This window comes from Ailuropoda melanoleuca, chromosome 15 (assembly GCF_002007445.2).
Source record: "Ailuropoda melanoleuca isolate Jingjing chromosome 15, ASM200744v2, whole genome shotgun sequence".
In the NCBI taxonomy this organism is placed as follows: Eukaryota; Metazoa; Chordata; class Mammalia; order Carnivora; family Ursidae; genus Ailuropoda; species Ailuropoda melanoleuca.
This window is the reverse complement of record NC_048232.1, coordinates 27,582,777-27,607,917: the sequence shown is the minus strand read 5'-3', so window position 1 is coordinate 27,607,917 and position 25,141 is coordinate 27,582,777. Positions and strand designations below refer to the sequence as shown.

The window sequence follows — 25,141 nt, the reverse complement described above, 5'->3', positions numbered from 1 at the left end:
TTTTTTTTTTTTTTTTTTTTTTTTTTTTTTTTTTTTTTTTTTTTTTTTTTTTTTTTTTTTTTTTTTTTTAACCCCTCCGCCTCCACCCCTCCCCCCTCCCCACCGCACCTGGTTTACGACACTCGCGGTTTTACGACATCACCTTCCTTACACCTAGAGCCGCTCGCTCTACGGCCGGAACCTTGTTGCTAGGGAGAGGACGGTTTGCGGCAACCGTAGAAGCAGCTGAGTTTGAATTGAGGGGAGAGGGAAAAGTTTCCCTCAGGTGTCGAGGGATGGGGGAGGGGGCCGTTGGGAAACTGTGGGGACGTGGTCAGAAGGGCGGCAGGCAGTCGGAGTGAGAAAGGTAAAGTAGGAGGCTCAGCGGCGTTCTGCTTGTGAACTGGCCACACCCGCCGCGGCTGCCTGGGGCACGGACGGGTCTGGCTGATTGCTCTCAGGACCCTGTGCCCTCAGAGCTGCGCCTGCAGTGTCCGGAGCAACCTGTCCTCCCGCTCGGTCGAGGTTGGGCTCCGCTCCCACACAGCGTGTGTTCTCTCAGCGCATCCTGGGGCGCGGGAGAGGGTCGTGTTCTGGGCTACCCGGGGAGTTCCCAAGAGTAGAAGGAGGGCGGGTTCGGGGAACGGTAGGGACTGATTTGGGAAGCTCGGCCTCTGACGGCGAGGACTCGCGGCGTCACGGAAGAGGCTACCTGACGCCGCAGTTCTGACTCCCTTCCCTTACGCGGACGCACGGTTTTCCCCCAAGCGAACCGGGATGGGAAGTGACTTCAATTAGATAGAACTTCAGCTGGACCGAAAGAGAGGCGAGAAGTTCCGCTTGCAGGCAACACCGGCGGTAAAGCGGAATGAGTAATACCCACACGGCCCCTGTCTCACTTCCTCATCCGCACCAGGCTCTCACCTGCTGTCACCTCGGCCTCCCCCGCCCCGCCGCGGTGCTCTGGGCCCTCCTCCCTGCTTCCCCTTAGAGTAGACGGAGGAGATGGGAGGCGCTGAGACATAGAGTTAAGGTACTAACAGGCCACGATTTACTACCCAAATGGGCAGTTTATCGCTGAATAGAACCTGAAGGCAAGAAACAAGGGCAGGCAAACGTGGTCTTTGAAATTGATAGATTGCTGATCTTATCTCAAGTCTCTGACTTTATACAAGTTTGGGGATTTCTGAAAGAGCATATAGATAACACTACAAATAGTGAGAAAGTCAGGTCTTCAGTATTCAGTAGGATTTAGCTTTCCCTTCCTCTCCTCCCTCCAACCCGTTCAGATGAGGACATGTCTTTGGTACCAGTTTTATAGAATAAATGTGCTGTATTTCAAATAATTTAGTTGTAAATTAACAATGTAAAAGTTACTGATAGAGAAATGGAGAAAACTGAAATGTGACATAGAGTATTAGACAGTAAGTCGTCCAGCACAGTGCTGTCACATAGTAGGTGAACAATAAATTTGTCTATAATTTTTGCCATACCTATGGCAAGATTATTATAATAAAATCATCTTTTAAATACTCTAGAATTTTAGAAGACCCGTTAATCTCTTCAAACCTTTCAACTGAAATAAATTTACATCTGAAGTCTGGTAATTTAAAATTAGAAAGTTTAATCCTGAATATAGATGAAAATTTTCTCTTCCACATATTCTTTGGCATTTTGAGAAGTGAATGCATTATTTATTAGTGCATGAAATGTGACTGTAAATATTCTTTGCTATACATTATGTCTATATATCTACTCATCCTAGTGCCAAAACTAGAATCATTACTCTTAATGATCATTTTAAGTACAGCAGTCCTCAGTTTCCTTAATACCATGTTAACTGAACTTGTGTATGTCAGAACCAGAACCATGCCCATGTTTTGCTTGGTTCAAGCAGTAATTTTTTCCTGCCTCCTAAAAGCTGTACAGTGTTCTTCAATTGCCTTCTGAATCCAGCGATTCCTCCCAACACACACAACTTTTTTATAGCTACCCTAATTTCCAGTCAGAAAGGGGTGAAAAATACTTTCTAAGTAGAAAGTGTGTAGCACACGTTTTACCTAGTCTTAAACTTAGGAAGTATTGCTCATGTCCTGTTCTCTTTCTGAAATGTCGGTCCTATTAAGCTTCCTTCAGTATTCATCCTCACCTTAAAATCAAAGAGACAAAGGGACAAGTAGGTAGTTATTGTCTTCCTTACTTTAATGGTTACAGGTTTAGTTAGCTTGGGCTAGACTTTTTTTGTTGTTCATTTCTGTGCCCTCAGGACCTAGTGGAGTACCTAGTTACAAAGTAGATGCTCAGTAGGGAAATATTTCTTAAATTAATATTCTTGACCTTTCCTATATAAAGTGAAAATTGTTTGCCTTCATCACCTTAGTTGTTAGGAACAGTTGAAATCATGGGTATAAAAGCTGATTACTGTCCTTTATATCCTGCCTTATTTTGAAACTAATTGATCTTGATTTTAGTGTCTTTATAATGGTTTTCCCCAAATGATTAACTCTGCTCACTCCCGTTTTAAATATGCATTGGAAATATTATTGATACCCTAAATCTTCTATAATACAAAATTTCCGTTTTTTAAAATCCTGGAATAATGATATATATTTCAAATTGAATATTTTATTAATACATTTTGTTCACTGTAACATACCCAAAATTGTTGAAATCTAGACTGAAAAGAAAGCAGACAACAGTAAATTTCAGAATAAATTGCTGTTTAATGCATATGTGATGGTTGCTCCTTATCTCTTAAATATAACTAAAGAATTGGAAAAAATCTTTAGAATAAATTTAGAAAAGGAAGAGCTTTATTATAATTTAGCTTTATTTAAAATTTTAGGTTCATTTAAATCAACCATGGTCAGGGTACTAGTAAGAGTTTAACATGTATCTTATATAATTAATTTTAGTTATTATAGTGTCATTATACAATATATATATTCAATATATATGCTCCTAATTTAAGTGTAAATGGAATGTTAATATTCTGCTTCTAGTGTGCACTGGGATTGCATGTGCTGAAAGAGGTATTCTGGTAAAAATGAATTAATACAATCTTTTTTAAATTTATAAGGAAGACGTAAATGGGAAGAGTATTCAATACTGAGGTTTTTTTCTATAAAGTTTTCATAAACCCTTTGCATCTGCTGTTTGCTTTCCATGTACAATTCATGTATAAGTTAGGATAAAATTTGACATAAAATTACTTTGAATTTAAAATGTAGATATTTCATGGTGTTCTACATCGAGCATATGATTTTCACATACCTCACTTCCTGAACACATTTGGGAAGTATAACTTTTAATATGATTCTATAATCTTCATCCAAATAAGAAGTTGGTTATTTTTGTTGAAAGATAACATCAACTGCATCAACTAAATTAATTACATTACCATGTAATTTTAATCTTAGAGCCTTGAAAGCAAAAGAATGAATTTGGCACAGGTTATCCATCAAAGTACAGAATTTAGAAGTCCCCTAATGTTGCCCCTCAATCCTTAGCTCAATAGTGACTCTGGACATGGGGTTCACAGTGAGACAAAAGAGGGCAATGGTGCTTTAACTGATGCAGTTTGACCAAATTCTATAGTTGCTGAGTCAGGAAAGAAACATGACTGCTGAGTGATCCAGAACCAACAGCTGCCTTTGGGACCCACACCAATTTTTCTAATAAAGTCTCCCAGGAGGTAATAATAGGGACAAATGTTTTCCCTGAACCTCCCTGTGGTTTTATTATATATTACAGCATAAAATGGTTTTTCCCTCTGGGGGAATAAGGCTCCTATTTTTAATATAAGTCAATGAAATGTTAGCACACATAGCTTCTTATTTTGGGGGTATTTTTTTCAGGACCATGTCTAGTACAGAGAGATGTAAGCATAAATGAATGTAGAAAAAGATGTTTGAAGGGTGTTAATGAACATCCAAAAACTAATCTTTCCATAAAATCACAGCAATTAATATGATTGTTTTCAAAGGCTGCCTTCATGGAAGATACAGTTTCTATTACTGATATCCATTAGAACATCAATAACATTTTTTTGTATACTTGACAACTGTAGGTAAATTAAAGAGCTACATGCATATTCTGGATTTGAGTGAATTTTAAGTAATTTACCACATCAGGGATCTGATACCTGGTTTCTACTGCTGTTTTTTTTTCCCCCTTTTGTCTCCATGTATGTCTTTTCACTGGCATCTTGATTTTTTTTTTTTTTAAGTAACTGGTTCTGTGCAGAGTATGACTATTTCATTGACCCATAATCCACAGATCCTCAGTTACAGTCACTGCCACTTTTCATTCCTTGGAGTATATATATATATATTTTAAAGATTTTATTTATTTATTTGACAGAGATAGACACAGCCAGCGAGAGAGATAACACAAGCAGGGGAAGTGAGAGAGGAAGAAGCAGGCTCATAGCAGAGGAGCCTGACGTGGGGCTCGATCCCATAATGCAGGGATCACGCCCTGAGCCGAAGGCAGACGCTTAACCGCTGTGCCACCCAGGCGCCCCTCCTTGGAGTATATTTATTTAAAATACTTGCAGCCAATAACAGGTTTTCAGTGTCCCCCAATTGTCTTAAGCTCACATGAAAAACTTGACAATAAGAAACATCCTATGGTCAAATATATCCACAACTTTAAGATCCTTGGTCAGATCCTTCTCGTTCCTTCTTATGTCTTTATTTCTAGCTCAGTCTCTTTATCCTAATTACATAAATAGATCACAGATTCTGCCCCTCTCCGCTGGTTTATGTTTTAATCATTCTCTTCATCTTTATTTATGCCAGGTCTAATACAGATCTATTTGGATCAATTCCTTTCTCTCTTTGTTCAAAGTTTTGTGAGTCATCCCAACTCTGTAAAATGCTTTGATTTTTCATATTCTGGTTTTTCTCTGTCCCTCAACGTCCATTCTCTGCTTTTCTATGTTCTTAGAGGCTGATTTTTATGGACCACAACACCCAGGCTCCTTTGCTTCTGGTTTCTGTTTGGCTTCAGCCAATTTGGAGGCCTTGGCAAATGATCACAGGAAGGAAATAGAGAGAGGTCAGGATATTTATTTCACCTTCCCCCACAGTCCCTCCTGCCTGTTTGTGGCTTTTGGCAGTAGCTTCATTCCTCTACCTAGGGCCATGGTTCTAGTCATACAATCCTGTCTCATGGTAACAGGTCCTGGCAAGTTCCAAAAACTGCTTCCCTTTGTCCCTTCAGGCCTAGGGATGGCAATGGTGTCCTCATGCTGCGAGTCCTTGGGGACTTTATCCCGTATTGGTTCCCCTAAAGCCTGCCCGTATCTCTGTAAATAGTCTTTTCATCAAACTCTCTTCAATTTACCCTTTGAGTGTGCCATTTGTTTCCTGCCAGGCCCCACAGTACTACACATAGAGAATGTATTTAACCTTTGTCAATCAAGAATTCTATTTCTGTTGATCACGACACTGAAGTTTGTAAAGATACAAATATCTTATGTCATTCATTGGCTAAGCATATACTTAACGTTGTACTGTGTGTACATGCAAAATCTGGCAAATACTTAGAAATATGCCAGAGTCTATTACATAATAATTATTCAATAACTATTTGTAGAATGAAGGCCCCTGTGCTAATGATGTAAAATCTAGGAGAGACTACTTTTATATACTTAAAACATGGAGGGGAAAAGAAACTCATATACCATAGTATTAAGGTGGAGATAACTGGTTGTCCCCTATATGTTTCTTCTTCTTAATAATGGAACCCTCCCCTCATACCCATGGCCTCTTGAATGGTCTTTGCATGTATCTAGGTGCTACTGTGCTACTCAGTTCTGGCCAGTGAGATAAGTGGAGGCGATGTGTGCAACGTTGAGGAAGAATGTCCTTCAAAAGCAAGTGGTTCACCATTCTTTCTCTTCTTTCTGGTTGAAATCAGAACTGTTAGCTAGAGCTCCTTAAGATTAGGAAAGGTAGAGCAACAAGATTGAAGGTGCTAGAGTCCTTCACACACTAGAATAACGTAACTAGCCCTGGGCTTCTTACCTCCAGATCTCTTTTATATAGAGAGAAATAAACAAATCTTCTTTAAGCCACCATTATCTTAGATTTTCTGCTGTAGGCAGCTAAAGTTAATCCTGTTTGATATAGGTATGTATATGAGTTTCTTAATGTTACTGCAAAAAATCATCACAAACTTAGTGGCTTAAAATAACACAAATATATTATCTTACAGTTCTTGAAGTCAGAAGTCCAAAATGGGGCTCACATGGCTAACCTCAAGGTTTTGGTAGGATTAGATTACTTCAGAAGGCTCTAGGGGGGGATCTTTCTTTGCCTTTTCCAGCTTCTAGGGGCCACCCACGTTCCTTGGCTCATGGACCCTTCCTCCATCTTCAAAGCTAGCAACATTGGGCAGAGTCCTTCTCCTGCTGTCAGCTCACTAGTTCTTTATATTTCTGCCAACCCCTTCTGTTTTTAAGGGCATTTGTGATTAAATTAGGTCCACCCAGTTAATTCAAGATATCACCCTATTTCAAGATCAGCTGATCAGCAAGCTTAATTCCATCTGCAACCTTAATTCCCACATAACCTAACATATTCACGGGTTCTGGGGATTAGGACATAGACCTCTTTGGAGGCCACTGTTCTGCCTACCAAAGTATGCAGGCTCTAAGTTTCATGATTGATAAATGTTTTTATTGATTTATTTGTTCATCTTTAATTTATAAACACCTTTAACATGGTAATTGATCATTGCTTTTTATGTAACATTTAGCATTGTGCCACATAGTTTTAATAATTATTCATTAGTTCATTTGTTCAATTCCTATTCTTGTAGTATGTGACAGATTCTATGTGACAGATGCTGTGTGGGGCTATAAATGTTTCATATCCTTTTTGACCTCAAGAAGTGCAGAAAGATGGAGTGTCTGGGTGGCTCAGTTGTTAAGCGTCTGCCTTCGGCTCAGGTCATGATCCCAGGGGCCTCAGATCGAGCGCCACATCGGGCTCCCTACTTAGCAGGGAGCCTGCTTCTCCCTCTCCCTCTGCCCCTGCTTGTGTTCCTTCTCTCGCTGTCTCTCTCTCTGTCAAATAAATAAAATCTTTAAAAAAAAAGTGCAGAAAGAAACATTGACAAAGAGACTGTTAAATAAATGTCCAGGAGATACAGTATACGTAGGAGAGACATCTAAACTAACCTGAAGTCAAAGAAGTCTTTCTTGGAGAAGTGATAGAATTTGTCAGGAAAATGAGGGAAGGATGTTAAAGGCAGAAGTTACAGCATATGCAGACCCCTCCAGATGAAGGTACAGTGTTTTGGGGGCAGAGGATCCAAGAGAATAAGAGCATCAAAAGGAGTACCTATTCCAGATGAGGCTGGAGAAGTGGGTAAACAGGAACCAGATCACATAAAGATTCTATCCAGTATTGGGGACCTTGTAATGAAAGCAATTGTAATCCATGAAAGGGTTAAAGTCAAGAGTGTCCACATTATACAGGTATTCTGATGGTGGGGAGATAGCAAGAGGAGCAGAAGAAAAGTGAGCAGAACAGCAGTCAACAAAGGAACTTTAATAAAAGTTTTTTTCCTCTTGAATAATCATTTATAAAGGAATAACTCCACAACTAAAAGCCATACAAATACAAGATGTGGCTATCCAAATGAAGCACAGATGAAGAATAACGTTTTCAGATTATATTAACAAATAGTGTAGTACTATTGTTAAATCTTAAGCAATATAAACCATAGTTAATATTTCGATGTTTATAACAGTAATAGTTTCAGGTTGGACATTCTTGTAGTGGTCTTTCCAACTCCTAAAACTGTCTTACTACATGCCAGGCCCTCAAAATTATATGATAAGTGAATATTTTAAAAGTCTCCAATGTATCTTTTAATACCATTTTTCCCTTTATCATGTTTACAACAGCCTAATGCACTAAAGTTAACATCCTCTCCATTCAGATTCTGTCTTCCAAATTACCTTCTATATTTCCAAGAAGGCAGACTCGTTTTCTTTTCCTGGATTTCAAATTATCTCAGCACTTCTCCAATTGTGTCAGAAATCTTGGGAATTAGACAACCTGCCTCACGTAGCTAGTAATTTCCTCATATCCTTCAGAGTGCCTCGTACACACCACTGTTGTAGCATTTACCACTTTTACTATGTTTTACATCTGTCTTCTCTCCCAGCATGAAATTTTCATCTTTGTATTTCTGATACCAAAAGCATTGCCTGTCAAAGGGGAAGCAGACTCAGTAACTATGGAAAAGAGCAAAAGTTCCTGCCATTTGTGAATGATTCTGGCACAGGAGCTTTTGTGAAGAGCAAATGAGATCTTGTAGGTGAAGTGTTTTACATGGTGCCTGGCACATGGTAAACAGTAAACAATAGGTAATACAGCAAAAGCAAATTCTTAGACAAAGATCAGAGCCAGATATTTGGAGCATAACCCACACCATGCCTTTCTGTTCAACAAGGCTAAAAGATAATTTTTATCCCCAAAAATGTCACTTCAGGCATAGGTGGAATGATTCTAATTAAAGGGCAAAAAGAAGAGATGACATTAACATGTTGTTTGTTTAGCATTAGTTGGAATATTTGTTATATCATCTAGAAATACTGTTGGCTTCCATTAACTATTATCTAAGGAATTGTCTGCACAAGAAGTGAACTTACTACCCAAGGATAAATAACACTATTTGCAATGTAATTAGATGGCAATAGCACTTTTTAATGAAAGAAATATAAAAGCTGCCTTAGTTTTGTTTCTTGGTTCGTGTGTAACAGACACCAGTTCAAACTGACCCAAGGAAAAAAAACATATAGAAATTTATAATAAGTATGTAAGTTTATGATTTTTTTTCATAGAATCCAAGAGTAGGAGAACAATCAGGTCTCATAGGTAAAGAGTTGGAACACCTTTTGATAGATAGGAACACCTCTCCATCTCTTACCTCTGCATCTCTGCACTTCTGTTTCACTTTTCTTTCAGGACTTACCACTGTGCACGAAGGTGCTATCAACTCAAAAGACGTATGAAGAGACACTGAAATGTGTCCACTATAAAGTTACAGGATACTTAGAGGAAAAGCAGTCGTCCCTATTTCTACCCCAATACTGGTTTTATTCAGACTTTTTTCACATGTATAGTTTATATAGTTACAATGATGCCTAGTTTTTTCCGTATACATACGAGAACTACATGTGATTTAGTATTATGCCTTTTCACTTAACATATCACACACCTTTTCCTATATCGGCACATAACCTTATACTTAAATTTTTTTTTTACTTGACTATAACATTCCTCGAATTGGTATACTATAATTTACTAAACCAGTTACGTATTATTGAATGTTTGAATCACTTACATTTTTTGTTTTATGAATAATGAGCACTGTTGTAGTATGTTTTTTTTTTTTGGTTTTTTGATCATTTCCTGGGGAAATAGTCTCAGAACTGGAATTAGTCAATGGGAATAAATGTGGTTGTATCTTTTTAAGCCTATTGTCAGCTTACTTTTGAAAAGGACGGTTCCAATATATGATGCCACTGAAAATACGTGAGTTTGTCTCACCATGATTAAAAATTTTTAGAAATTGGTAGCTTATTTTCCAGAGTGGATGAACTAGTTTGCAGTCCCACAGTATGGAGGTTCCTCAAAAAGTTAAAAATAGAGGGGCACCTGGGTGGCTCAGTTGTTAAGCTTCTGCCTTTGGCTGAAGGCGTGATCCCATAGTCCTGGGATTGAGCCCCGCATTGGGCTCCTCCATGGGGAGCCTGCTTCTTCCTCTCCCACTCCTGCTGCCTGTGTTTCCTCTCTCTCTGGCTCTCTCTCTTTCTGTCAAATAAATGAATAAAAAATCTTTTAAAAAAATAGAACTACGCTACAATCCAGCAATTGCACTGCTAAGTATTTACCCAAAGGATACAAAAATACTGATTCTAAGGAATATGTGTACCCCAATGTTTATAGAAGCAATATCAACAATAGCCAAATTATGGAAAAAGGCCAAAGGGCCATTGACTGATGGATGGATAAAGATGTGGGGGAGGGGGTTCATATGTAATGGTATACTACTCAGCCATAAAAAAGAATGAAATCTTGCCATTTGCACAATGTGGATGGAGCTAAGAGAATATTACACTAAATGAAATAAGTCGGTCAGAGAAAGACAAATACCATATGATTTCACTCATATGTGGAATTTAAGAATCAAAACAGATGAACGTAGGGGAAGGGAAAAAAGGCAAACCAGGAAACAGACTCTTAACTATAAAGAACAAACTGAGGCATGCTGGAGGGGAGGTGGAAGGATGGGTTAAATGGGTGATGGCTATTAAGGAGGGCACTTGTGATGAGCACCGAGTGTTATATTTAAGTGATGAATCACTAAATTCTACACCTGAAACTAGAATTTAAAAATTGGAAAAGAAAATTGGTAGTTTATTTACACTGATTGAAAACATGAATTGTCTAATGGTTTAGAATATGTACACAGGAAAACACCTAAATGTGTAATAAATTCCATACTGGATTAAACAAATAATCATCTCAGCTCTGGATCTTGCAACCTACTCAAACTCTTTTATGCCTAGTATTGCAAAAAAATCTATATGTGTATTTATTTAAAATACTCTTACTGAAAGAACAGTTTGTATTTCATTTAGCTTCTAACTAATTAGTGGATTTTGAAGTGTCTAATACTTAGAATTTTTCTAAGTTTCAAATTCTTGCTAGCTCTTATGCAATAATCAATTAACTGCAAGGATTCCTGTTATATGCTAGCAAAAGTTAACCATCTTGGAATTCTTGGGTAAGTGTACTTACTGCAAAATAAATTGGAGAGTAATTCAAAGGAATTCCTAGGAATACTATGCAATCATTTAGGAAGGATGAAGCAGCGAATCTGAAAAGCTCTTAAAGATAAAAAGTAAAGTCAGGGGGCGCCTGGGTGGCACAGCGGTTAAGCGTCTGCCTTCGGCTCAGGGCGTGATCCCAGTGTTGTGGGATCGAGCCCCATCAGGCTCCTCCGCTATGAGCCTGCTTCTTCCTCTCCCACTCCCCCTGCTTGTGTTCCCTCTCTCGCTGGCTGTCTCTATCTCTGTCTAATAACTAAATAAAATCTTTAAAAAAAAAAAAAAGTAAAGTCAGGTGAAAAGGCAAGGTAAAGAACAGTGTGTATAGTTTGCTACTATTTACTACATACACATACACACACACAATTATACACACCCATGCATGTGTAAGTGCATAGATTTTATGTGGGAGGACACATGGTAGCAAAGTTTGCCTCTAGAGTGGAGTTCTGGGGGACTAAAGCACAGGAAAAAGAAACTTACTTTGTACTGAATAGCTTCATATTTTTTGAATTTTGTATTATGAACACATTCAAAACCACGGATAGTGGTAATTTTTATTAATGGATACAAAGGGCTTGATGATAATCCTAAAAATTGTTTTGGGTGTAAGGTTATTCACTAAGGGTGGTTTTTGTAAACTAGAAAGACTGCAATACTCAAAATTATGATTCCATTATTCATTAGCTCATTTATTCAGTTACTATTCTTGTGCATATTCTATGTGACAAATGCTGTGTGGGGCTATAAATGCTTCACACACTTTCTGACCTCAAGAAGTGCAGAAAGAAACATTGACAAAAAGACCGTTGAATAAATGTCCAGGAGATATAGTATACATAGGAGAGACTTCTAAACTAACCTGGAGTCAGGGAAGTCTTTCTTGGAGAAGTGATAGAATTTATCAGGAAAATGAGGAAAGAATGTTAAAGGCAGAAGTTACAGTGTATGCAGACCCCTCCAGAAGAAAGTACAGTGTTTTGGGGGCAGAGAATCCAAAAGAGTAAGAGCATCAAATAAAAGGGATACCTACCTATTTCAGATGAGGCTGCAGAAGTGGGTAAACAGATGGAATTAAGCTTGCTGATCAGCTGATCTTGAAATAGGGTGATATCTTGAATTATCTGGGTGGACCTAATTTAATCAAAAATGCCCTTAAAAACAGAAGGGGTTGGCAGAAATATAAAGAACTAGTGAGCTGACAGCATGAGAAGGACTCTGCCCAATGTTGCTAGCTTTGAAGATGGAGGAAGGGTCCATGAGCCAAGGAACGTGGGTGGCCCCTAGAAGCTGGAAAAGGCAAAGAAAGATCCCCGCCCAGAGCCTTCTTGAGGAATCTAATCCTACCAAAACCTCGAGGTTAGCCAGGTGAGACCCACTTTTGACTTTTGACTTCAAGAACTGTAAGATAATATATTTGTGTTATTTTAAGCCACTAAGATTTATTTCTCTCTATATAAAAGTAATTCCATTTAAAGCTGTGTGGTAAAGACATAGTCAATTCTTAACCAAGCTAACAGACAGCATAGCATGGTCTGACAAAATTACAAATCTCTGTTAGCCAATATTTATACTTTTAATTCATATCCAAACCATACAATTCTGGCCAGTTTTCCATTTTGCTGATTTTCTATGTAAGTTCCTAATTTCAGGTGGCTTTTCTTGCTCTCCTCTATCAAGATTGCCTTCAACTGGCAAAAGTCACTTAGAGAATGGAAGGATACTTTCAATATTAACAAAAGATGAATGAATGAATGAATGAATGAATGAATGAGATTTTAGAGTACACACTCAACTCATTCCTGTGGGTTTAACCTTGGATAAATCACCTAACTTCTTTGACTCTGTGCCTGAGTCCTTCTCTGCAAAATCAAATCTAATTTCTCTACACACCAAAATTCCCTACATATTCAATGGTTTTAGTGAGTGTCACATGAGATCATGTATGGGGAAGTTATTTTAAAAGCTGTAAGACATAGAACTTTGAATTTTTACTGTACAAACCTGCTAGATCAGCATAACTCTTCCTAGAGTCAAATACTAATGAGTTTTGAATAATTGGCTCTTTTGTATGTTACTACAGTCCCTATGATATTTACTCATTTCAGTAACATAAATTGAGTTGATTATATTTTTTTTACTTCTTCCTCTTGTTCACCCTGTGATGGAGTTAAAATGTCAAAAACAGGTCTGAACTGACATGGTATATCAAATATTTGGCTATTATGTTAAATCTACCTTGATATAGTTCTGAAAAATACCTGCTTTTTATTTCTTAAGGTGTTTGCAAAGAACTGGCTTTGGTTTTATGACCAGTTTTGTCTTTGAAATTATCTACTTAGATTTTGGCCAACTGTCAAATGCAATTGAATTTAATCACATTTTTCTAAGTTACTTCGTAAATTTTTTACATATCATAAAAATGTCCACAAAGAGCCAAATTATTGTTTAATTCCTACATTTGATATTGTTTATATTGTATATGTTTAGATAATTATGTTGTTTTACCTTCAGAAACCATATTTTAATAGTTATAGCTCAGTTTATTCCTAGTTAAAATAGTATGTAAAGCATGCACATTTAGAACAAACGTTATTCAATGTGTTTTGCTATTACAACTAACAATTTACACTATTTTAATGTTGTAAATAGTTGTGGAATCTAGTCATTTTGTGTATGCTGATTTCATTAGTCTCATTAAATAAGTATCTTTTCTCTTTAGTAGCTCAACTTGTTTCCTGAATCTGCCCATTTGATATTGTGCTTTTGATCTGTAAAGACACCGATAAATATCTGTTTCTGTTTTTCAAATAATGTCATAATAGTATGAAAAATTTTCTGGCGCGTATTTTCATTAGCTAACTGATAACATTTTTAGTAAATGCCAAAAGTAATATATGAATATAAAACATATGTTCAGCATAAACTTTATAAATAGCAGAAATGGTTAGTAGAAGAAATTACTCAGATGTCTGCTAAAGGAAAAAAATAAAAACATTAACTCTATGAGAAAAATATAATTAGTTTTTTGAGATGATTAAATAAATTGATTGTAGTTCTTCCCTATTTTATTTTCTGTGCTTGTAGAAGAAAATGCAACCTGATTTTTTCCCGCTTATTACCTAGTTTGCTTATATTTTTGTTCTCCCTTGAACTCAAGTTCTTCAGACTTTGGGTGTGATATGGGCATACATCAAACTACTAAACTCCACTTTTGGTGGTTGAGGTTGGTTTTAAATCATGTCCTTGTTGCGTCTGCTGTCCTTCCAGTGATAGACAGCATCAGACAAACCAAAAGACTATCAAGCAGAAAAAAGCATTTGATGCAAAGAATTTGACAACCCATTAGCTAGAAAACCGTCACCTGAATAATTCAAAATCGATTGAAGCTTTCCCCCCATATATAAAATTGTTCTGTAGTTCCATTCATTTTTGCATTTCTCCTTTGTATAGCCTTGGGAAACATAGATCAGTGATGTAGCAGCAAAAGACATCATGATACCAAATAGGAAATGAGGACTTGGGAGAGGCTTTGGACCTCTTAATTTTCAGGCCACTTGATAGCAGATACAGTTCATTACACAGGAAAATTGCTTGATCTTGGGAAAAGAGGGTGCTGGAGGTGAGGGAAAATGAGTTAGTCACCAATACGGTTCACCTTGCAATTCAGTCATTTAGATCTAACTAGAGAATGATTGCTGCCATGTTCCAGATAAAGAATGAAAGCTCTTCTCACAATAAAATGGTGAATAACATATCCCCTGTTTAGATTCTAAAATAAAAAACAAGTAAAAGGAAGGATATAGCCTATATAAGTTTATACACACCAATGTTAATGGAGAATGTCCTACTTGTAGAGCCTTTATAATCTATATATGGTTCTATTTGAGCTTTATTATGGCATTAATAGATATTATTTCCATCTCCTATGTGTAAGACAGATTCGGAGGCTATATGAACAGTCACCCAGTTCATATAATTTGGACTAGGACTCAAATTCAGATAACTACAGATTATGTGTAAATTCTGTGCTCAATAAACATAAAATATCCAGGGCTGTACAAAGACAAGATTCTAAAGCATAAAACTTTATTCTAAAGCATTAAATTAATATTCAGAAAAAGAATTATGAACAGAAATATTTTAGTTAATATTTTCTTGTATGTTCAGTATTTCTATTAATTTTCTCGTACAAAACTTTGAATGGTATATAATTCTTCCTATACTCCATTTTCTCTGTTTCATGAACATAAAACATTGTCTCCTAACCCCCGTTTCAGATCTTTTTCCTTCCTTCCCACTCCTATCTGCCCTTTAATCTTCATTGATTCACCTTGTCTCTGACCACCCACCACAAATTTTATCATCTTTATTTCATAATCAGTTGTTTCATGTCTTGTCTCTCATTCCCTATTATAAACTCATTTATGATAGAGACCATGGCTAATAATTCCTGTTATAGTGATGAGCATATCTGGAAAAAATATATTTTAAATATCTTTCATGATAGATAACTACCATCTATGGCTTGTATAAGAAGAGGGTCCTGGGATGCCTGGGTGGCTCAGTCGGTTAAGCAGCAGACTCTTGATTTCGGCTTGGGTCATGATCTCAGGGTCCTAGAATCGAGCCCTAGGTCAGGTTCCACGATCAGCGGGGAGTCTGCTTGGGGATTTTTCTCTTTTCCTCTCCCTTTCCCTCCCCCCACCGCTCTCTCGCACACGTGTGCTCTCTAAAATAAATCTCTCTCTGGGGGGTAAAAAAAAGGGGATCCTGATTAGATGCTGATATGGAAAGAGACCACAGTTTTCTTCAGTGTACTTGATAGCCTGAACTTAACCCAGAAGGAAACAAAGGAGCTGAAAAAGTGGTAGCCCTTTTTAAATGAGCTGCCAGGGATTAGCCATTACATTTTAGTACCATTACGTATGGTATTATGAAATTAGTTTACCTGAGTTCTGAGAGCCAAGGAAGAAAAGATTGATTTTTGGAGCAACACCTTTAATGTGACAAGGCAAAAACAAAAAAGGAACACAGGAGTCAGAAGTTGACAGATAGCCACCCTCCAAAACAACTCAAATTCTGAATTAGAATTTAGTAGCTCTGGAATAGAAAGGAATCTACGTTGTTCATGGATGTGAGGACACATGAAAATACCTCTTTAGAGTTATGGGGACAGAAAAGAATATATCTAGAAGGCTGAATACCTCTAGTGGGGAAAGCTAAGAGTTGGAAAAAAATCTAATACTACATTGTTATTAGCATTACCCACAAACAAAAAGGTTCTCTTGAAACAACAATTTTAAAGTTCTTGCATTAATGTAGTATACGGAGCCAAGAGGCCATGACTATAGTAGTTCCTCCTGGAACAGAATAAATTACCAACCAGATACAACATTAATTTGTAGAACTCTCAGGGTATCTTTCCCTCAATATGCACATTTTAGATTAGCCAATGGAAAAATTAATAAATGGTAGAAATAGATGTAAGGGGAGGAAAAGTTTTTTTAAAGATTAACACAAGATGTTCCAGTTGTCACTAGTTTTCATTGAATGAAATATAAGTAGCAGGGCAAGATCTCAAAAAGATGTATCACTGATATCATGGCAATCTATTTTTTTCAAAACCAAGACTACTTATAGTCAAAAACAAAGGCCTGCAGAATAGGAAGAAATCTCAGAAGCCTACCAAAAAACAATTTTAAAAGTTAATGTTATACGCAACTAATGAATCATGGAACTTTACATCAAAAACCAGGGATGTACTGTATGGTGACTAACGTAATATAATAAAAAAAATTATAATTTTTAAAAAGTAAAGTAAAAATTTTAAAGTTAAAAAAAAGTTTTAAAGCACTTGTGTTTCAGAACCAAGACTGATTCTACAAGAATAAAGATAGTGTTACACAGAAGCACACGAGATGTAGTGATTAAGTAATTAAAGAGTGAAATGAAATAAAAAATATATTAACTGTATATCTGAGGGAAATGATGATAAAAAGACATGAGAGTTGGGAGAAAATCTAATATCCAAGAAAAAAAAAACAGGAAAGAATATAGATAATAATTTTCCACAAAGAAATGTCAACAGAGAAAGAATACTTTTTAAGAATCATTCAAGTTATGGGGCACCTGGGTGGCTCAGTCGGTTAAGTGTCTGCCTTTGGCTCAGATCATGATCCCAGGGTCCTCGGATAGAGTCCTGTATTAGTCTCCCTGCTCATTAGGGAGCCTGCTTCTCCCTCTGCTTGCCGCTCCCCTTGCTTGTGCTCTCTCTCTCTGTCAAATGAATAAATAAAATCTTTAAAAAAAAAAAGAATCAAGTCGTTAACAAAGATAGAACAAAAGAAATCGGTAGTGAAACATTTTTTAAAGGAATTTCTGGATGGAACCAGCTATTGGGTTTAAGGCATAAGAATTATTCTTTCATTGGTGGGGAAGGTCAGTATGGTAAGATCATTACAGAAAATATTGCTGGATTGTTTTTAAAATACTGTATGGAACTGTGTGTCTGAGGATGATAAAACAGATATAAAATATTAAGCCAAAGATGTCAAAACATGCCATTTAATCTTGTAAACCTAGTCTGAAACCAAGGGAGAGTGCCTAATCTTTTTAAAGAGGGACACTTAAGCATTCATTCATTCATTTATTTGACAAATATTTATTGATCTGCTTCTCTGTGCCAGGCACTGTTCTAAGTTCTTGGGGGTACAAGGAACCAGATGGACAAAAATCCCTGCCTAGGAGAACCTATAGTCTAATAAAATGAGACAAATAACAAATATAATAAAAAAGCAAATTATATGTTAGAAGAGGTTTAAGTGCTCTGGAAAAATAGAGAAGGATAAGAGTGATTGGAGATGCAGAATGATCATGGTTGCTCTTTTAAATTACAAAACATAAAATTCCAGGGCTGTGTAACAGATTCTCAGAAAGATGCACGTGAGTGTATTGAGGAGGTCAGTGGAGCTAAGCATTAGGATATGTCCAGTAAATGACTGTTTGATTTTAACTACTCAGTAATTCTTGTTTGGTTCACAGCAGGTGTCATAGCAGAAAGTAAGTTGTGGAATTCTCATAAAAGAAATACATAGTTTTTTTATGAGTGCTGTAATAAACAAAATCTGTGATGTATCCCATTAATTGAATCCCTAACACCTGTTCTTTTTATTTACCTTACTTTTGTTTTTCATTTGTTCAGTACTATTTCACTACTGTTTTAAAACAAAATAATTGAACATATGTGCACTATTAGTCATAAAACATTTACATTACATTCTTTCCATCATTGTTAATGATAATATAATTTTATGTGTTTAGTATGTTTAAAAAATGAATATGCATATCTCATCTGTTTGCACAGGGATTTATTAAGTTAGGGGTAGGGTCTAGCTTCATGTACCTTTTAGTAGCTCTTTTAGTTTTATGCAGCAACATTATCAATGACATGTAAGTTCAAGACCACATGGATATAGGAACTTCTTCCTTTTCTCAACGCTTGAAAGATCATTAGAAATAGGAAACTAATGTATTGTTATTAAACTACAATAATAATAATTCAAAGAGCTTTGTGCTCTTTACCACTTAAAATCTCACTTAATCCTCATGATAACATGATGTCAGGAAGATTCTTTGCAGACTGAGGCTCTGAGAGGGTTACTTTACCAAAGTTACTAACTAGTAGTGGTGGGGTGGAGAGCACAATGCATGGGGCTGAGATGAATCCTACAGTTCTTTAAAAACCAACATTTAAGCTATGTTAAGTGACCTGGTTTTGTTGTGAAAACTGGAAAAGTAAAAGAGAGTTCACCAAATCTAGACATTGCATTGTCTACGTAAATGCTTGTCATTAAATGACAAAGCATCTTTCTTCTTGCTCCACTGTTCTTTCTCTGCCCCAGCCAACAGCTTAGCTCACCTCATCTCCCAGGGCAGAAACAGAACTGTTGTAATCTCCAATAAAGGAACTGACAAAGGATGCACAAAAATTTTACTTGGCTTATTTTTAATGTTACGCTCACTGAGAATATGAGCTGTAGATTTTTTTTTGAGTGAAATAATATCTCTTGTACAGTCATTCTTAATTCAAGATTTTTTAAGACTGAAAAAAATCTCAAAATGATTGTTGTAAAAATTAATATTTCAAAGCCAGCTTTTTACTACTTTGTACACAATTTATGGATCAAGCCAAAATTTAAAAATCAAGTTTGTGAAATTTTCCAGTCTCAATACTCATATTATTACAGAAGTAGAAACGTTGAACATTTAGTCTTTTACTGTATATTAGTGTCTAGAACATTAACTGCCATAGGCTTTGCCTCAGGTCTCTCAAGTTGGTCATTAACTAAGCTTGCCAAAGAATAGCCTATCACATTTTGTTTTATGAAACTGACAATAAGAAATTACTGTTCTTGAAATCTAAAGGTTTTTTTCCTTGTTCAAAAATACTCTTAGAGGGAGTGTCTGTGTGTGCATGCACGTGGACATGCACGCATAGGTGTGCATGCATGTGCACTCTATTAAGGAATTGTTAAGCAAGTTTAATTGCTTGTTGAATAATGGGATGAAATGTAGCATCCAGCAGAAGTGCCCTACCCCATTCCCAGGTGAAAATCACTGAATCGTTTATCAAGTGTCCCTAAAGACTGAAGTGATTCCCCAGGTAAGGAGATTTAGAATCTCACTTCAGATTTTTACAGATTTATTAAGATAACCTTTTTATTGCTCAGACAGCTTACCACTTTTGTGTTTTTGGATTTTCTTCTGTTTTTCTCTTTAACTTTGAGTTAAAGAGAATTTACACTGAAACCCACAGCTTTTCATTTACTCAGGCATGGAAGTTACCTCCTTTCTTCTGCATCCATATTCTCTTCAGTAATACAATGTGCTATTGTTAGACCTAGTGGTTCACTCTTAGTCCTCATATACCTTGTGATAAGCAAATCCTCATAGTTGATCCTCTGTCCTCTTTGAAATACTTCCTGCACTTAGCTTTAGGGCACTTGCCTGATTTCCCTAATTCTTCTCAAGCTCTTCCTTTCCATCTTAATTGTTCTCTTCCCAGTCTCTAAATACTAAAATGCCAAGGGTCAGTCCATGGATGTCTTTCCTTCTCAGTCTACATGCCTTCCCTAAGTGATCTTACTTCTTTTCTTGCCTTTAATTCTTATCTATATTCCAGTGGCTCCCAAATAAATATCTCTAGCCTGGACCTAATCCATGAACTTCAGGCTTATTTGGCCTATTTGGACGGCCAATAGACATTGCAAACTTAACCTGCTCCAAACTGTGCTGCTGGTATCCACCCCCCAACCTGCATCATCTGCAATCTCAACTTCTTATTTCACATAAAAGTAACTCCATCCTTCGAAAGGCTCAGGTGAAAACCTTGGAGTTAATCATGACTCCCCATTTTCTTAAACTCCATGTTCATTTTTTCCCCCAGAAAATTCGTATCTTCTACTTTAAAAATACATCCAGAATTTGACCACTTTTCATCAGTTTTCTTGTGACTCTCCCTCACTGGGTATTCTTATTTCTGCCTTTTGGCTTGCTTCAATAGACCAGCCACAGTTATCCTGACTTTAGTCAGATCATGGTCTTTGCTCAAACTCTCCAATGGCTTCCCTTCTCAATAAATTAAAGCCAAAGTCCTTACAATGGTTTTCAAGGTCTACATGATCTTCCCACACCCAACTCTCCAACCCTACCTGCTACAGTACCCATCCTTCACCCTGTTCAACCACATCTGCCTCCTCAATGTTCCTTGAATATGCTAAGCATGTTTCTGCCCTAGAGGAAGGGTTGGAAACAAGGTCTCTCAGATTCCAAATGCTGTTCCTAAATCTAAATAATTTATATAAAGACTCTCCAGAAATCCTAATCAGAATATTCTCATAGAAACATAGTACCTAAATCATATACTGATTTTTAAATGCCCCTATTAAGAGGAATTCTTAACATATTACTTCATGTTGCTGGGCTATTTCCTAAAATCTAATTTAAACTAATTATGGAACTAAAAAGATGTAACAGAGTTCTGTGATGTATGATGCAGACTATCTAAGCTAAAAGCATCTAAGTAATCCCTGCAAATTTTCACAGTACCTATTAAGTGCTAGCATCTACCTTGACCACATGGGTGTCAAGTCTCATGTTAGGGAGGGATACAGTGGTGAATGAGAGAAACAAAATCCAAGAGAAGGAGAGAGAGAAAATGGAAAAGGCCCATGTGATTTTTCAACAAGGATTATCAAATCCCTTTGTCCAATAGGTAATAAGACATATGACTGTTAAATGAATCTAGGAATGCAAGTCTTACTCAACATTATGATAGCAATTAATGAATTATATTAATAGATTAAAGAAGAAATATTGTATCTGAGTAGATGCACCAAAAACCATTTGGTAAAATTCAACATTTATTTAAAAAAAAAAAAACCCAAAACCTCAAATTAGAAATAGAAGGAAGTTTACTTAATCTGACAAAGACTACCTAAACAAAAACTTAAACATTGTGTTTATTAGTGAACTGGTGAAAACCTTCTCAGTAAGATCTGAGTGGGATAATGATGCCCAATATCAGCACGTCTAATCAATATTATAATGATGGTCCTGCCCAGTGCAATAGTCAAGAAAAAGAAATGAAACATACAGGATCTGAAAGTAAAACATAATGTTCTTTGTTCACAGATGATATGATTAGGTCAAAGAAAATTCAAAAGAATCTTCAGATAAATTTTTAGAATTAGAGTATTAGCAAGAAGGCTGAGTACAAAAATCAGTTGTATTTCTCCATACCAGCAATAAGTAGGACTTAGAAAAAGAAAAAAAAAATTAAAGACACTATATAGAATAATCTTAGAAAGCACCAAATGCCTAAGAATAAGCTTAATAAAAAGCTTTTCATACCCAGACAACCATAAAACATTATCGAAAGCATAGAACAACTTAATAAATATGTATGCATTGGAAAACTTGATATGGTAAAGATGTTCATTCTCCCTAAATTCAATGATTTTGATGTAATGAATATATTCAACCAAACCAGATAAAAACTCCAGGTTTTTATGAAAACTGACAAGCTGATTCTAAAATTTATATGGAAATGCAAGGGACCAAGAATAACAAAGAATCTTAAAGAAGAAAAAAAAGTATGGAGAAATTCATTTATCAAATATCATGTTTTTTTATAGAATTGAAGAATCAAGAGTGTGAATTGGCAAAGGGATTGAGAAGAACACCAACAGATCAGAAAAGAGATTTCAAAACTTTTTCATATACATCTATGGACTCCTGGTTTATGACAGGTGGCATCTTTTCAATAAGTGGTATGAGTCAACTGGCTATCCATATGATAAAAGATGAAACAGAAGCCTTCATACCATCTACACAAATCCATTACAAGTAGACTGTAGATATAAATATGAAATAAACATTAAATCTTGCAGAAAATAAAATAGAGGATTATCTTCACGGCATTAGGATAGGCAAAGGTTTCCTAAGTAGAACACAGAAAGACTACCTAAAAAGAAAATGATTGCTACATCACACTAAGTAGACTACATTAAAATTAAGAACTACCACTCAAATAAATCATTAAGAGAATAGAAATGAAAGCCACAGAGTCAAAGACAGTATTTGCCAATTGTATAACCAACAAAGAGCTCATATCCAAAATATGTGAAGAACTCTTATAGGCCAATAAGAAAAAAATAACAAGAAAAGTGGGCAGGAGACTTGAACAGACACTTCACAAAAGAGGATATCCAGATGGCCAATAAAGATACTGAAAGGTGACATCATTACTCTTCAGAGGAATGGAAATTAAAACCACAAAGAGATAGCATTTCAAATCCAGCAGAATGGCTAAAATAAAAAAGCCTGACCGTATTTTACGGGGAGGATGTGGAGCAATGGGTACTCATATTGCTGGGAGGGGTATAAATTGGTACTGGTAATTTAGAAAACTGTTTTGTATTACCTACCAAAACTGAACAGGTTCATACCAGTAATTCCATTCCTTGGTGGAAATGCATACGTATGTGCACAGATACTAGAAGACATATACAAGAATGTTCATACCAGCATACAAACAAATACCATTGTAAAATGTTCATTCAAGCAATGAAAATAAACTAATCACTGCTATTCCATCTATATTAAGTTCAAAAGTAGATAAAACTATGGTGATAAAAATGAGAACATTGATTATTTTTTTGGAGGAGGGAGGATTTATAAATGGAGAGAAACCAGGAGGGGTATTTTGGAGTGCTAGTAATGTTCTATTTCTTGACCTGTGTGATGGTAAAAAAAGGTGTTCACCTTGTGATAATTCATTGAGTTTATGATTTTCACTTTAATATGTCTTTTATACTTAATAATTTTTTAAAATTTTATTTGAGAGAGAACGAATGGTGGGGGCAGAGGGAGACAACTAATCAAGCAGACTCCCAGCTGAGTGCAGAGCCCAACTCAAGGCTCGATCTCATGATCCTGAGATGATGACCTCAGCCAAAACCAAAAGTCAGACACTTAACTGACTGAGCCACAAAGGTGCCCCTATACTTAATGATTTTTTAAGATTTTTTTTTTAAATACCCATTGCAATATAGCAACCATTACTTACTGGATGCCATTTTTACCAGTTTTGTCAATCATGTATTTCTGTACAGTGTCTTATAGTTGTTGAGAAAGACATTATGTGAACTAATACATATATTAGCACCTCAGGAAATCATAATCTTGACATGAAAAAATGACTGGATATTTTACTGGATATTTTCAAGTAGCAAGCATATGGACAAAATCTTTTTTTTTTTTTTTTTTTTTTTTTTTAAAGATTTTATTTATTTATTTGACAGAGATAGAGACAGCCAGCGAGAGAGGGAACACAAGCAGGGGGAGTGGGAGAGGAAGAAGCAGGCTCATAGCAGAGGAGCCTGATGTGGGGCTCGAACCCATAACACCAGGATCACGCCCTGAGCCGAAGGCAGACGCTTAACCGCTGTGCCACCCAGGCGCCCCGCATATGGACAAAATCTTAAGCATTCTTTATCAAGTAAATACCTTTTCAAATAATATTTTAATTCCAAGTTAAAATATTTTTCTATGGTTCCAGACATTAATTTATACCTGCATTTATTAATACATGGAAAAATATATAGTTTTTAAAAAGAAAAAATGGGATCATAAATTAATTTTATCTTGAGATTTATTTTTATACCTAAAACATATTTGAAGTCATTTCATTTATTTTTATAAAATGTAGTTATTCAAACTAAAAAGACCGTAGAGTGAAAAATAAATTCCCCTTTATTCCTCCCCTCCCCATCCCTACTTCCTAAAATTAAGCATGTTAGCAGATTGTTTTCTGCATCCTTCCATAAATTCTCTTTGTGTATGCCAATGTGGTTTTTTGGGTTTGTCTTTTTTTTTTTTACATACTTTGAGATCCTACTCTTCTGCAACTTTGTTTTTCATCAATCCAGTTTCAGCATATTTACATATTTGCATATCAGTGCATAAATATTTACATCATTCTTTTAAATCTAGATAACACCCATATAATTCTTTTTAATGGTTGCACAATATTCCAACATACGGAAATTTCATTATTTAGTCTTTCTTCTAATAGGTAGATTGTTTCCAATTTTTTTTGTCATTACAAAAATGTTACAACAAATATGTGTGTGTGTGTGCGTGTCTATTTGAGAGTATATGCATAGGAATTGCTGAGTCAAGAGTATAAATATTTTTTGACTGTGACAATAACCCAAACCAAACTTTACTTTTGTGAATAGTCATTGAGAATTGGATATAGCATCATAGCAAGAAAACTGATGTCAAGTAAAGCACCAAATTGGGAACCAATGAGTCTTTTAAGGGAGATAGAGTATGCTAAACCATTAGTGGTGTGGGGTTTTAGTAGAAAAAAAGACATATGGGAGGTAATTTTCCCTTGCTCCAAGCCCATAGTCACAAGAACCACTTGAATGTCAAATGTAGAATGAACAAACAAAACTTAAAATTACAGCCTCTATTTGCAAACAGAAGTTGTAATATAATTAAATCACAAATTCATAATAGTAATAGTCAAGTAAAATATTTCACTTAGATTCCTTAAAATTAGAAATTGTCTTCTCAGGATGAGGCCACATTTACTCTAAAAGGCGATCATTCTTGAGTCATGCTGTTCTAAGAAGTGAGTTTTTCTTCTGTTGCAGAATTGTTGGTCGTTTGAGTCTGTACCTACTGCTGATGGTGACCCTTAGTTTAACACCAGGAAATGAAAGCATCAGAACC

The 25,141-nt window shown here is 36.1% G+C and overlaps 1 long non-coding RNA gene across 2 annotated transcripts in view; it reads left to right on the top strand.

Moving 5' to 3' along the window:
- Positions 1-126: 126 nt before the first annotated feature.
- Positions 127-25,141, top strand: part of LOC109489818 — a 68,638-nt gene continuing 43,623 nt past the window's right edge. The window contains exon 1 of one of the 2 annotated variants that reach the window (XR_002142952.2): positions 127-346. This is a non-coding gene — a long non-coding RNA (uncharacterized LOC109489818). Of the gene's footprint in view, positions 347-23,841; positions 23,898-25,141 lie in introns of those variants that run through there. The other variant, XR_002142951.2, reaches the window with a different exon arrangement.